Raw genomic sequence first — 12,145 nt, 5'->3', positions numbered from 1 at the left:
TCAGCAAGCAAATCAAAACAAAGGTAATGCCCAGAATCAGCAGAAGGGTAAGGGTACTCCGAAAACAGGAAGGGTTTTCCACACTCAAGTTGAAGCTATACCTGAAGGAGAACCAGTGATGCTTGGTATGTTCCCTGTTGCCCAACACTCAGCGCTTACACTTTTTGATTCTGGTGCATCACATACTTTCATGAATAGAACATTTGCGGAAAATCATAACATACCTATTGGTGCAACCAAAGATGAGTTCTTTATACAGTCACCTGGGGGTCGACTATGCACTAAGGAAATGGTACATCAGGTACCAATAGACTTGGTTGGATATATATTTCCAACATCCATGATAGTGTTAAAAGATCTAAGTATAGATGTGATATTGGGTATGAACTGGATGAGCCAGAGAGGTGCAGTTATTGACACCTTAAATAGAACCATCAAGGTCAACTTACCTAATAGCAAGTCTCAACTTCTTATCCATCTTCCTACCCTTAAGAGAGCAGTTGAGCAAGTATGTGCTATCTCTGTCAAGGAAATCAAGGACATTCCAGTGGTCTGTGAGTTTCCTGATGTATTTCTAGAGGATTTACCTGGTCTGCCACCTGATCGTGATGTGGAGTTTGAAATAGAGCTCAAGCCAGGGACAGCACCAATATCCAGAAGAGCTTATAGAATGCCACCAAAAGAATTAGCAGAATTAAAAACTCAGTTGCAAGAATTGATGGACAAAGGTTTCATTCGACCTAGTTCATCACCATGGGGTTGTCCGGCAATCTTTGTGAAGAAAAAGGACAATACCTTGAGGCTATGTGTGGACTATCATCCTTTAAATGAAGTAACAAACAAGAATAAGTATCCTTTGCCCCGTATTGATCTTCTCTTTGATCAACTAACTGGTGCTAAGGTATTTTCGAAGATAGACTTGAGATCTGGGTATCAACAAATTAAGATTAAACCAAAAGATGTTCCGAAAACGGCATTCACTACCAGATATGGTTTGTATGAATATCTAGTCATGTCTTTTGGTCTGACAAATGCCCCAGCACATTTTATGTACTTGATGAATTCAGTGTTCATGCCAGAATTAGATAAGTTCGTGGTTGTATTCATTGATGACATTCTCATCTACTCCAAAACTAAAGAAGAACACGAAGAGCATCTCAGGATAGTGTTGACTCGCCTGAGAGAACATCAGTTATATGCTAAGTTTAGCAAGTGTGAATTCTGGATAGATGAAGTTCAATTTTTGGGTCATGTCCTGTCAGCTGAAGGTGTTGCAGTAGATCCAAGCAAAGTTCAAGAAGTTCTTGACTGGAAGTCACCAACCTCAGTACATCAAGTTCGAAGTTTCTTAGGATTGGCGGGGTACTATCGCAGATTTATCCCTGACTTCTCCAAGATCTCTAAACCAATGACAACACTGCTAAAGAATGATACCAAGTTTGTGTGGTCATCCGAGTGTGAAGAAGCTTTTCAGACATTGAAAAAGTTATTGACCACTGCACCAGTGCTAGCTCAACCTGATATTGAAAAATCTTTTGATGTGTATTGTGATGCTTCAGGCAAAGGCATTGGGTGTGTACTAATGCAAGAAGGCAGAGTCATTGCCTATGCTTCACGACAGCTTAAGCGTCATGAAGAGCATTATCCAACACATGATTTAGAGTTGGCAGCTGTAGTCCATGCTCTGAAGATCTGGCGACACTATCTGCTGGGTAATACTTGTCACATATACACTGATCATAAGAGTTTGAAATACATCTTCACCCAGTCAGAATTGAATATGCGTCAGAGAAGGTGGTTAGAACTGATAAAAGATTATGATATTGAAGTACACTATCACCCAGGCAAAGCCAATGTGGTGGCAGATGCACTCAGTCGAAAGAGTCATTGCAATTGTCTGGAAGTTAAGCCTATAGACCTTACCTTGTGTTATGAATTTGAGAAGTTAAGCCTTGAAATGATTTCGCAAGGCAGCCTTGCAAATATGACAGTTCAATCATCTATCAAAGATCAGATTATTACAGCTCAGAAAAAAAATAAAGGTATGATCTTTTTGAAAGAAAAGATTCAGTCTGAGCAAAATTCCAAATTCAGAATAGATGAAGCTGGAGTGATTTGGTTCAAGGATCGTTTAGTAGTTCCAAAAGTCTCTGAACTCAGAAAACAAATTCTTGATGAAGCTCATGCAACAAAATTTTCAATCCATCCAGGCAGTAATAAAATGTATCATGATCTGAAACAAAGATTCTGGTGGACTAAGATGAAGCTTGAAATTGCTGGTTATGTGGCTAGATGCGATACTTGTCAAAAAGTGAAAGCAGTTCATCTTAGGTCTCCTGGAGAATTGCAACCACTGCCAATTCCATCTTGGAAGTGGGATGACATCAGTATGGACTTCATAGTGGGTCTACCCAGAACTATGAAAGGGTTTGATTCCATATGGGTCATTGTGGATCGTCTGACCAAATCAGCTGATTTCATTCCTGTAAGAAAGAAGTATCGAGCTTCCATCTATGCTAAGATATACTTTAACAGAATTGTGAGTTTACATGGTATTCCAAAGACTATCGTATCTGATAGAGGGACACAATTTGTAAATGCTTTCTGGAAGCACTTGCATAAGTCCTTGGGTACGAAGCTTCTGCATAGTACAGCTTATCATCCACAGACTGGAGGTCAAACTGAAAGAGTCAATCAGATCTTAGAAGATATGTTAAGATCTTGTGTGCTCAGTTATTCAGAGAAATGGGATGAATGTTTGCCACTAGCAGAATTCTCTTACAATAATAGTTATCAAGAAAGCATTAAGATGGCACCATTCGAAGCTCTATATGGCAGAAGGTGCAGAACACCTTTGAATTGGTCCGAACCTGGAGAACATAGTCTCTTCGGGGTTGACTTAGTCAAAGAAGCTGAAGAGAAAGTCAGGCTCATTCGAGAGAACATGAAGATAGCACAGTCCAAGCAGAAGAGTTATGCTGATAAGAGACGTCGCTCTCTTACCTTTGAGGTTGGTGATTATGTATACCTCAAAGTGTCACTTATGAAAGGGGTCACTCGATTTGGAGTAAAAGGAAAGTTGGCACCTCGATATATAGGTCCATATCAAATCCTTGAAAGATGTGGAAAGGTGGCATATCGTCTAGATTTACCACCACAGTTATTATCAGTTCACAATGTGTTCCATGTCTCTCAGTTGAAGAAATGTCTTCAAGTGCCTGATCATATCATTCATGTTGAAGAAATTAAGTTAGAGCCCGATCTGACATATTCAGAGTATCCTATCAAGATTCTGGATCAAAAAGATCGAGTCACTCGTAGAAGAACTATCAAATTTTACAAGGTGCAATGGAATCAACATACCGAAGATGAAGCCACGTAGGAATCCGAAGAGTTTCTCTTAGAAAGTTTTCCTGAGTTTCTTTCTTCTGTCTTATCCTAGTAATCCATAGTGTGTTGATCTATCCCTGTTTTGTAAAGGTTGATAATGGAAGTGCTTGACAAACTTCCTTTTCCATTAGTTAGCCTTCAAGTTAAATCTCGGGAGGAGATTTCTTTAAGGGGGAAAGAACTGTAACACTCTGGTGTTAAGTAATCTAAAACGTTGTCAACATGAAAGTTGTAGGGCTCAAAAAGTTGAACAACTTTCATGTTGGGAGTTTTTCAAGTTGTTATGCAAAATCAAAAGTAATTTTGGAAATTCTGATTTGCCCCAATCCAAAAAGTTGGAATTCTTTGAATTGAGTTTGAATTTCAAAACTGTTTAGCCAAATTAGCTACTTTCCTCTCAAAATCAGTTTTGGGCACCAAAATATGTTTGGTAGCTTGGAAAATTCTGTACAACTTTTATTTTGGTAAATTTTTGACTGCAGTTCACTTTTTGGTCAATTTTTACAAAACCCCAAATTGAGTGGATATGCACTGCTACAGTGGTCGGGCAGGTGCTCTACCGCCGGGGCAGAGCCGCCTCCACGCGCGACGCCACGCGCCTGGCCACGCAGCTGCTTGCTGCCGTGCCTCGCGCGGACGTCCTCATCCACTGCCGGTTCAGCGGTGCAAGGATAAAGCCCGAGCCGCCGTGGGAAGATTTCTCTTTTCCCTGAGCCCCGACGCCGGCGAGCTACGCCCGCGCCACCGTAAAATTCACCTCACCCGTTGCCGTTCCAAGCTACTTGAGCACCCCAGCAGCTCTGCCTTGAGCCCCGCCACCGATTGCACCCCCGAGCGCAAGCTCTAACCCACCGGAGCCTTCCACCGAGACGTTTTTCTCCAAACCCAGCCGAAGCCCCGCCGTGGTCGAGCTCCACCGTGGCTAGCATCACTCCGACTCTCTCCGTTGCCGCTCCTTGCTCGGTTGAAGTCGCGGTGAGCTCCTAAAGCTTTTGCGTCGCTCAACTTGCGCTCTACTCGTCTGGAACGGCCGGCGTTGGCTCGGCCGAGGCGGCCGTCCGCCGTGCCCGTGGTCGCAGGGGCTAGGGTAGGGGAGAGCGAGTGAAAAGAGGGTCTACGGGTGCGCAAGGAGCTGGGGAAGCTAGCGCGCCTCGCTGCGGGAGCCGGGAGTTCACCGGTGTTGAGCTGGAGGTCGCCGGAGCGGCGGCGCGAGGTGGAAGGGGAAGCTAACGGGCGGGACCCGCCCGTCAGTGGACGCGCGAGGAGGAGCGCGCGCAGTTCGCGCTGGAGAGCACTCGCGGGCCGTCTTGGGCCGGATCCAAGTAGGCCGTCGGTGCAGCACAGTGCTGCTTTTCTTTTTCTTTTTGTTTAAAAATGTTTGATGCTTGAATTTATGCTATAAATTGTGTAGTGATTCAAAAATAGTGAAAATTTTTGTGTAGGTTCCAGAGGATATAAAGAGTGTAGGAAAAATATTAGATTTTATTTTCTGATAATTTATATGTACATATAAATTGCCTCTATTTATTACCTAATAAATATTCCATGAATTTTAATAATTTATGAGTATATCCAAAAATCATGAAATTTAATATGTGAACTTATGTTACTGTTATCTAGCTTCAGGAATAATTTCAGCCCTTTTTGATGAAGTATGCTCTTTTTTCTTAATAAAGCTATTTAAAATAAGTATAAAAGAAATAGAAATATTTAATCCTTTTAGGATTTGAGTGGTATTTTGGATTGATTGACAACCAGGGGTCACTTAGCATGATATGCTCACTGGTTATGATTTATTTTATATAAATGATCTTTGTTGTTTGATAGATACCCAATATTGCTTAATAAAAATGATAAAGTTTGTTTAGTAGTAATCTATGCTTTGATAGCTAGCTTAGTTTGTTTCTTTATCATGAAGGTAAATTGTACTCGAGGTAGTTATGTTGTTGTTGTCATCCAAGAAGATGTAACCTGTCTTTATCATGCCATGTGTATATCATAATCATGCATATGCACTTTTACGTATAGAATACGCTCCGGAAGAATCTGATCCTCAGTGGGTTGCTTCCGAGTTTGTGGATCCTTCGGGTTTTGTTGAGTTGTCGAACTTCCCTTCCGGTCAAGGCAAGCCCCGGACATTAAACCCTATCCTTGTATTTTCATAAAGTTATTTATATCACTTGAGTTAATATGATGTATTAGGTGAATAGGAGTTGAGTGAATCCTATTTGCTGCATTATCTACCTTGATGATTTCAATATTAACCTTGATACTTGTTTTATGAAAATACTTAGTATGCTTAGCCCTGCTTATTAGATAGGTTTTCAAATGAGAAAGTTTGAAGGGTTGTTGTGGAATACTTTTATGGTCAATAATGTTCAACTTGAGACCAGTCGGTGGACTTGCTTTAAGAATGGAGTCTTAAAGTAGTGTCTCCAACTGTATCGATTAAGGACCGTTCCGTTGTTGGCCTGCTGTGATTGAGACCTTTGAGTACAGCCCACATGCGATGGTAAGCCTTACCTATAGCTATTCTGATACTTGAGAACGGCTAACCGCGTACTGGGAGTGGAGAGATGGCGAGAGTAGCGTGTACCCACCTTACGGATCTGAGATGACCGGGAAACATCTAGATTGGCTGTAGGATGGTGGTGTACTGTACTCTCGGGTGACGCTGGACCCGTTCTTGTATGGGAGGATCTATAGAAACAGGTTGACATATGCAAGATTAAGTTCTACATATGTCGTGTGGTACTGAATCCCCAGTTGGGTTTAATCGATTCGAATCGCCGTGTTTCCTCGGATATGGAGCCTCAATCCTCACCCCATCATCGTAGTAATAAGTGAATCTTTGGTATAAGAAAGATATGGTTTGCTTATGATAGTCTGATAATAATCTGGTTAGTCATAAATGATAACCTGGAATTAAAATTTGAAAGTAGGTTTTAATCTTAGTAAGCTTTTATGCAAACAAAATGCTTTGATCTTGCTAAAGCTTTACCTTGAATCCCTATAGCCTGCATACCTGAGTCTTCATCTCTTTTATAGTCGGTTAAGTCTTGTTGAGTACTTTTGTACTCAGGGTTTATTAACCCCTGTTGCAGGTGAACCCTTTGATAATCCTTTAGATGGTCGTTGTTTCTTCACTCTTGTGGAGGAGAGTGATGATGATGAAACTGATGTGTGACCTTGGGCAAGTAAAACTGGTTGTGTGGCTTATGGTTTATGTAATAATAAGTTCCGAACCTTTTATGTACTAAATACTTATGGTTTGTAAACTATGAACTTAAGTTTCAATCTATGTTATGTGACCTTTCCGCTTTTACTCTGATTTCTCTTATCTATGAAATGTTGTAATACTGTAATGCTTAAGGGAATTCCTGGAAAGAATGTAACGTGGATGATTCGGGTTTCCCAAGGACACCCGACAGACTTCTTGAGTCATTTGGAACTCATGCACGCCGATCAGGAGTCTTTGCGACAATGATGGGTGTATGTGGGCCACTTAATTCAGGAGGTTCTGCCACACCGTTGATGTTCAAGGACCCGTCAAAGAACATTGACCAGTGGTCGGGGACGTCGGAAACGGGAGGCTCGTTAAGATCCGTCCACTCTGCGATGAAATCGACCAGGGCCTGATACTTGACTGTGGTGCGGCTCTGGAAATCCAGGGAGAATGGGCATAACTCCATTGCCCATTTTACAATTCTACCGTTGGCGTCTTTATTGCGCAGAATATCCCCAAGAGGGAAACTGGTGGTTACCAAGACCCGATGACCGTCGAAGTAGTGCTTTAGCTTCCTCGATGTTATTAGAATGGCGTATATGAGCTTCTGTATTTGTGGGTATCTGGCCTTGGACTCATTTAAGACTTCGCTTATGAAATAAACGGGTCTCTGGACCTTGTAGACGTGGCCTGGCTCGTCTCGCTCAACCACTATTGCCGTGGAGACGACCCTGTCGGTTGCTACAATGTAAAGGAGTAGGTCTTCATTGGGCTGAGGCGCTGTGAGAACAGGTGGTGAGGTGAGGAAAGTTTTGAGCTGGGTGAACGCAGCGTCAGCTTCCTCTGTCCAGGAGAATTTTTCCGACGCCTTTAAGAGTTTGAAGAGGGGAAGGCCTTTTTCTCCTAGTCTTGAGATTAAGCGGCTGAGGGCGGCCATACATCCGGTGAGCTTCTGAATATCCTTGACGTTCTTAGGTGGTCGCATGTTGAGCACTGCTTTTACTTTTGAAGGATTTGGTCGTATGCCGTCGCGGCTAACGACGTTGCCGAGCAGTAGACCAGAAGGGACCCCAAAGATGCAGTTTTTGGGGTTAAGCTTCCACTTGTACTTGTTTAGTGCCTTAAAGGTTCGGTCTAAGTTGTTGATTAGGGTGATTGCGTCCCTTGTTTTGACGACGACGTCGTCTACATAAGCCTCGACGAGGTCATCACGAATCTCGTCGTGGAGGCATTGCTGGATGGCCCGTTGATAGGTGGCTCCGGCGTTTTTGAGTACAAAGGACATGGTCGTGTAGCAGTATGCGCCGAAAGGAGTAATGAAAGATGTTTTGATCTGATCATCTTCCTTTAGCGAGATCTGGTGATAACCAGAGTAGCAGTCTAGAAAAGAGAGGAGTTCGCATCCGGCTGTCGAGTCGACCACCTCGTCGATGCGAGGGAGACCAAAAGGATCTTTAGGACAGTGTTTATTGAGATCAGTGTAATCAACGCACATTCTCCATTCATTATTCTTTTTGCGTACAAGAACCGGATTGGCGAGCCAATCGGGATCATACACTTCTTTTATAAATCTGGCTGCTAGAAGCCGTGTTATTTCTGTCCTTATAGCCTCCTTTTTGTCACGAGTGAACCGTCGCAGCTTTTGCTTGATTGGTCTTGCGGTCTTCGAGACATTTAAGGAGTGCTCGATCAGGTTTCGTGGGACGCCGGCCATGTATGCGGGTTTCCATGCGAAAACGCTCACGTTGTCCCTTAGAAACCTGACGAGCGCGTCTTCCTATTTAGGGTCCAGGTTGGCCCTGATGAGGGCCGTTTTCTCGGGGCTGCCTTCGAGCAGCTGTACTTCCTTGTACTCCTTGGATTTTGAATTCTTCTTGGCGGTCTCCTGCTCGGGTAGTCGGAGCTGGTCGGGAGGGAGCTGTGCGGCTTGGCTTGTTGTTTCTGCCATGCGAATTGAAAGATCAAATGCTTCAGTGATCTTGAAGCTCTCCTCCTCGCAGGTATATGCAGTGTAGACATTGCCTCTGACAGTTAGGATGCCCTTCTCTGTAGGCATTTTGTGGACCAGATATGAGTAATGTGGAACTGCCATGAACTTTGTCAGCGATGGTCGGCCCAGTATGGCGTCATAGGTTCCGTCGAAGTCGGCGACCACAAAGTTGACGAACTCTGTTCGAAAGTGGTCGGATGTGCCGAATTGGACAGGCAGTGTTATCTGTCCAAGGGGCACTGAACTTTGACCTGGCAAGACTCCCCAGAATTGAGCGTCGTAGGGCTTTAACTGTGCCGGGGTTATCTTGAGAGCAGGCAAGCTGTTGCGAAAAAGGATGTCAATGGAGCTTCCCCCGTCGACGAGCACGCGCTCGAATCTGATGCTGTTGATGCAAGGATCCAGTATTTGTGGGAAACGTCCTGGTTCCGGGATGGTGGCCCACTGGTCCTTCCTGCTGAAGGAGATTTCCCTGTGCGACCAGGGAGGGTATTTCGGGTCAGCGATTAGGCCATCCGTGGTGTCTATATTGAGGCAGGCTCTTTTTAAGAGCTTTCTTTCTCGCTTAGATTCGGTGGAGACCTTGCCCCCAAAGATGGAGTGGACTACGTCGATTGGACTGACATACTGGTGTCGTGGGTCCCTATCCTGGTCCTCGTCCTCGTCTTCATGATCGCGCCCGTCCTATTTCCCATTTTTATTGGTTGTATCGTCTTGAGCAGCCTGCCGTGTGTAGATGCTTTTTAGGACGCGATATTCCTCCATCGTGTGGTTGGACTTTGGATGCAGCTGGCATGGTCCCTTCAACGTCTTGTTGTAGTCTTCCTGGTAGTCTCGCCGCCCATTGGGACGCTTGACCATATTCACCTCGTGGTCGTGGTCACGAGGGCGCTTGCCTCTGAAGTCATCGCGGTTGTCACGCCGCCTGTCCCAGCCTTCTCTGTGGTCCCGATTGTCGGGGCGACGATGGTTCCTGTTGTCGAAACGACCTCGACTGTCGTCTCGTCGAGGGGGCTGGTCGGGACCTCTCGCATCGTCCCGGATGAGTTTTTCTATGTCGTCAGCGTCGGTGTAGTTTTTAGCCGTGGCAAGAAGCTCGGCCATCGTTGTTGGTCTTTTGTGCAGCAGCTTGTTCCTCAGTGCTTCATGGAAGCGCAGCCCCTTGATGAAAGCAGATATGGCTTCGTCGTGGGAAATTTTCGGGATCTTAAGGCGCATATCCGAGAATCGTCGGATATAATCTTGCAGAGGCTCGTTTTTCCTGTCCCTTATCCTTTCGAGGTCGTACTTGTTCCCAGGCTGCTCACAAGTGTCGATGAAAGCTTGGTGTAGTTCTTCCCAAGAATCAAAAGAGTCCTCGGGCAGGCCTAGGAGCCACTGGTGACCAGCCTGGTCGAGGACTACTGGGAAGTAGTTGGCCATGACGTGCTCATCTCCTGCTGCTGATCGGACGGCGATCTCGTAAAGAGTGATCCAGTTTTCTGGGTTTTCCTTGACGTCGTATTTTTTGACTTTCTCAAGTTTGAAATTTCTGGGCCACACGACCTAGCGGAGGTGTGAGGAGAACTATCTCAGGCCCGGGGGCCATGCGTTGCATCGTACTCAATACGACGCAGGTTTTCGTGGACTGCTCTCTCTGTGGTGCGCCTGTTGATGCAGTCCCACGCGTCTTTGGGAGGGATGTTGTATCGAAGATCCCTGCGCTGGTTTACTTCCTGACCACGCCCGTGATTCTGCTCGCGATGGCCGCCAGCATCCTGACCGCCATCGTCACGCCGTGAATCTTTTCGATGATTGTTGGGGGAACGGCTGCGGTGGTGCCTGCTGGGTTGTGGCGAGATCCGGCTGCGATGAGTCTGGTCGGAGGAGACCTCTGTATAGGAGATAGCTTGGACTCTTTTGAGCAGAGTGGCTGTCTGTCCCATCGCGGCGATCAGGTGTGCTCGAATGCTGGATCGGATGCCCTGGCATTCGGGAGTATCAGGGAGTCGATCTAAATTGGCCATGGCGACAGCCACGTTGGCGCTTGGCGTTTTGTAGACTGGCTGATCCCCAACCATGTCGAAAGCGTCTGTGAGGTTATGTGGCGGGAGTTGGCGTTCCTCGTCTGCACGTCGTCGGGCACGGTCAGCATTGCGCTGCTCGCGGAGCTGCCTCTACTCGTCTGTTTCTCCGTCAACGACCGGCTCGTCGGCGCTGACATTGAAAACGAGGTCTCCACGCCGAGGTGGGAAGACCGGCAAGCGAGGGAAACCCGGAGGATACGGTGGTAAATCCAGGTCGTAGTCTTCGTCCTCGGAATTTATGACTTCGATAGGAATAGAGCCAGTGCTAGAGTTTGTGCTGGAAGCCTGGCCGTCCCGTAGTTCTCGGATCATCACCATGTTGATGTAGTGACGAGCTGGTCGATTGCTTCGCTTTGGCAACCAACCAGCCCCGTTGAAGAGGGATTGGACATGCCGTGAGTAGTGAACTGCCGAATTGTTCAGCCCGTAAGAAGAGCCTTGATCTGGGCCAGCCTCGAGTTTGACGGACCGTCCTGAGGGGGTCGAGGTTATCATCAGAGACGTTCCCAACTGTTCGTGTGTGACGACACGAGTTGGCCGGTGGGAGTTGTAAAAATCCGTTGACGTGGTTTGGTCGGGCTGGCGTGAGATCCCATCTATTAGTCGGGAAGCTTCGAGAAGCTTGAGATCGGTGCGATCAAGAGCTCGGAAAAGGTCCGAGCCATCGATCCTCTTTTCCCTGTAGCGCGGAAGCGGTGGTCGGGTGCTCGGTGCCGGTGTCCGCGTGGTTGGAGCCGATGCCGCCGTCATCCCAGATCGGATCTGGGTTTCTTCCGAAACCGTGACCGTGGGGCCACCGCCGCGGGTTGTCCATGTAATCTGGCCGACAGTGAACATGAGGCCTTCAGGCACGGCCGTGGAAGCTGGACCGATGACCATCTTGTTCGCTGGAAAAGTTGTACGCACACCCCCTACCTGGCGCGCCACTGTCGATGAAAGCTAGTCGGCAGTCTACCTTGGGGTATACCCACGGTAGTAGTTTATCGGTAGACGGTGCGCAAACTACGAACTCAATGGTGACGCAGACACGAACAAGCTTTTTATCCAGGTTCGGCCGCCGTGTGGGCGTAATACCTACGTCCTGCGTCTGATTGTATTGGATTGAGAATAATGTGTCCTAAGGGGGGTCCCTTGCCCCTCCTTATATAGTCCGGTGGGCAGGGTTACAGATCTGGAAACTAATCCTAGTCGGTTACAATTGCCATAGATAGCTCAATATCAATTCCTATTCTAACCAACTAGAATCCTGCTTGATCTCCACGTCTTGTTTCCTTGCGCGAAACTTCGAGCAATCGGATCAAGCCTCGAACTTGTCTCGTAATGGACCAAGCCTCCTGGCCCAAGTCTAGCTGTAAGGGTATAGGGGTTTATACCCCCACAGGTACCTCATCATAGCATTCATGAAAACATTTACCATTATAACCCAAGTGTTCCATAGTCCTTACTACGAGGACAGGGCTCATGTCAAGTGCT

Source organism: Sorghum bicolor, chromosome 8 (genome assembly GCF_000003195.3).
Source record: "Sorghum bicolor cultivar BTx623 chromosome 8, Sorghum_bicolor_NCBIv3, whole genome shotgun sequence".
NCBI classification, from domain to species: Eukaryota; Viridiplantae; Streptophyta; class Magnoliopsida; order Poales; family Poaceae; genus Sorghum; species Sorghum bicolor.
This window is presented reverse-complemented; position numbering follows the sequence as displayed.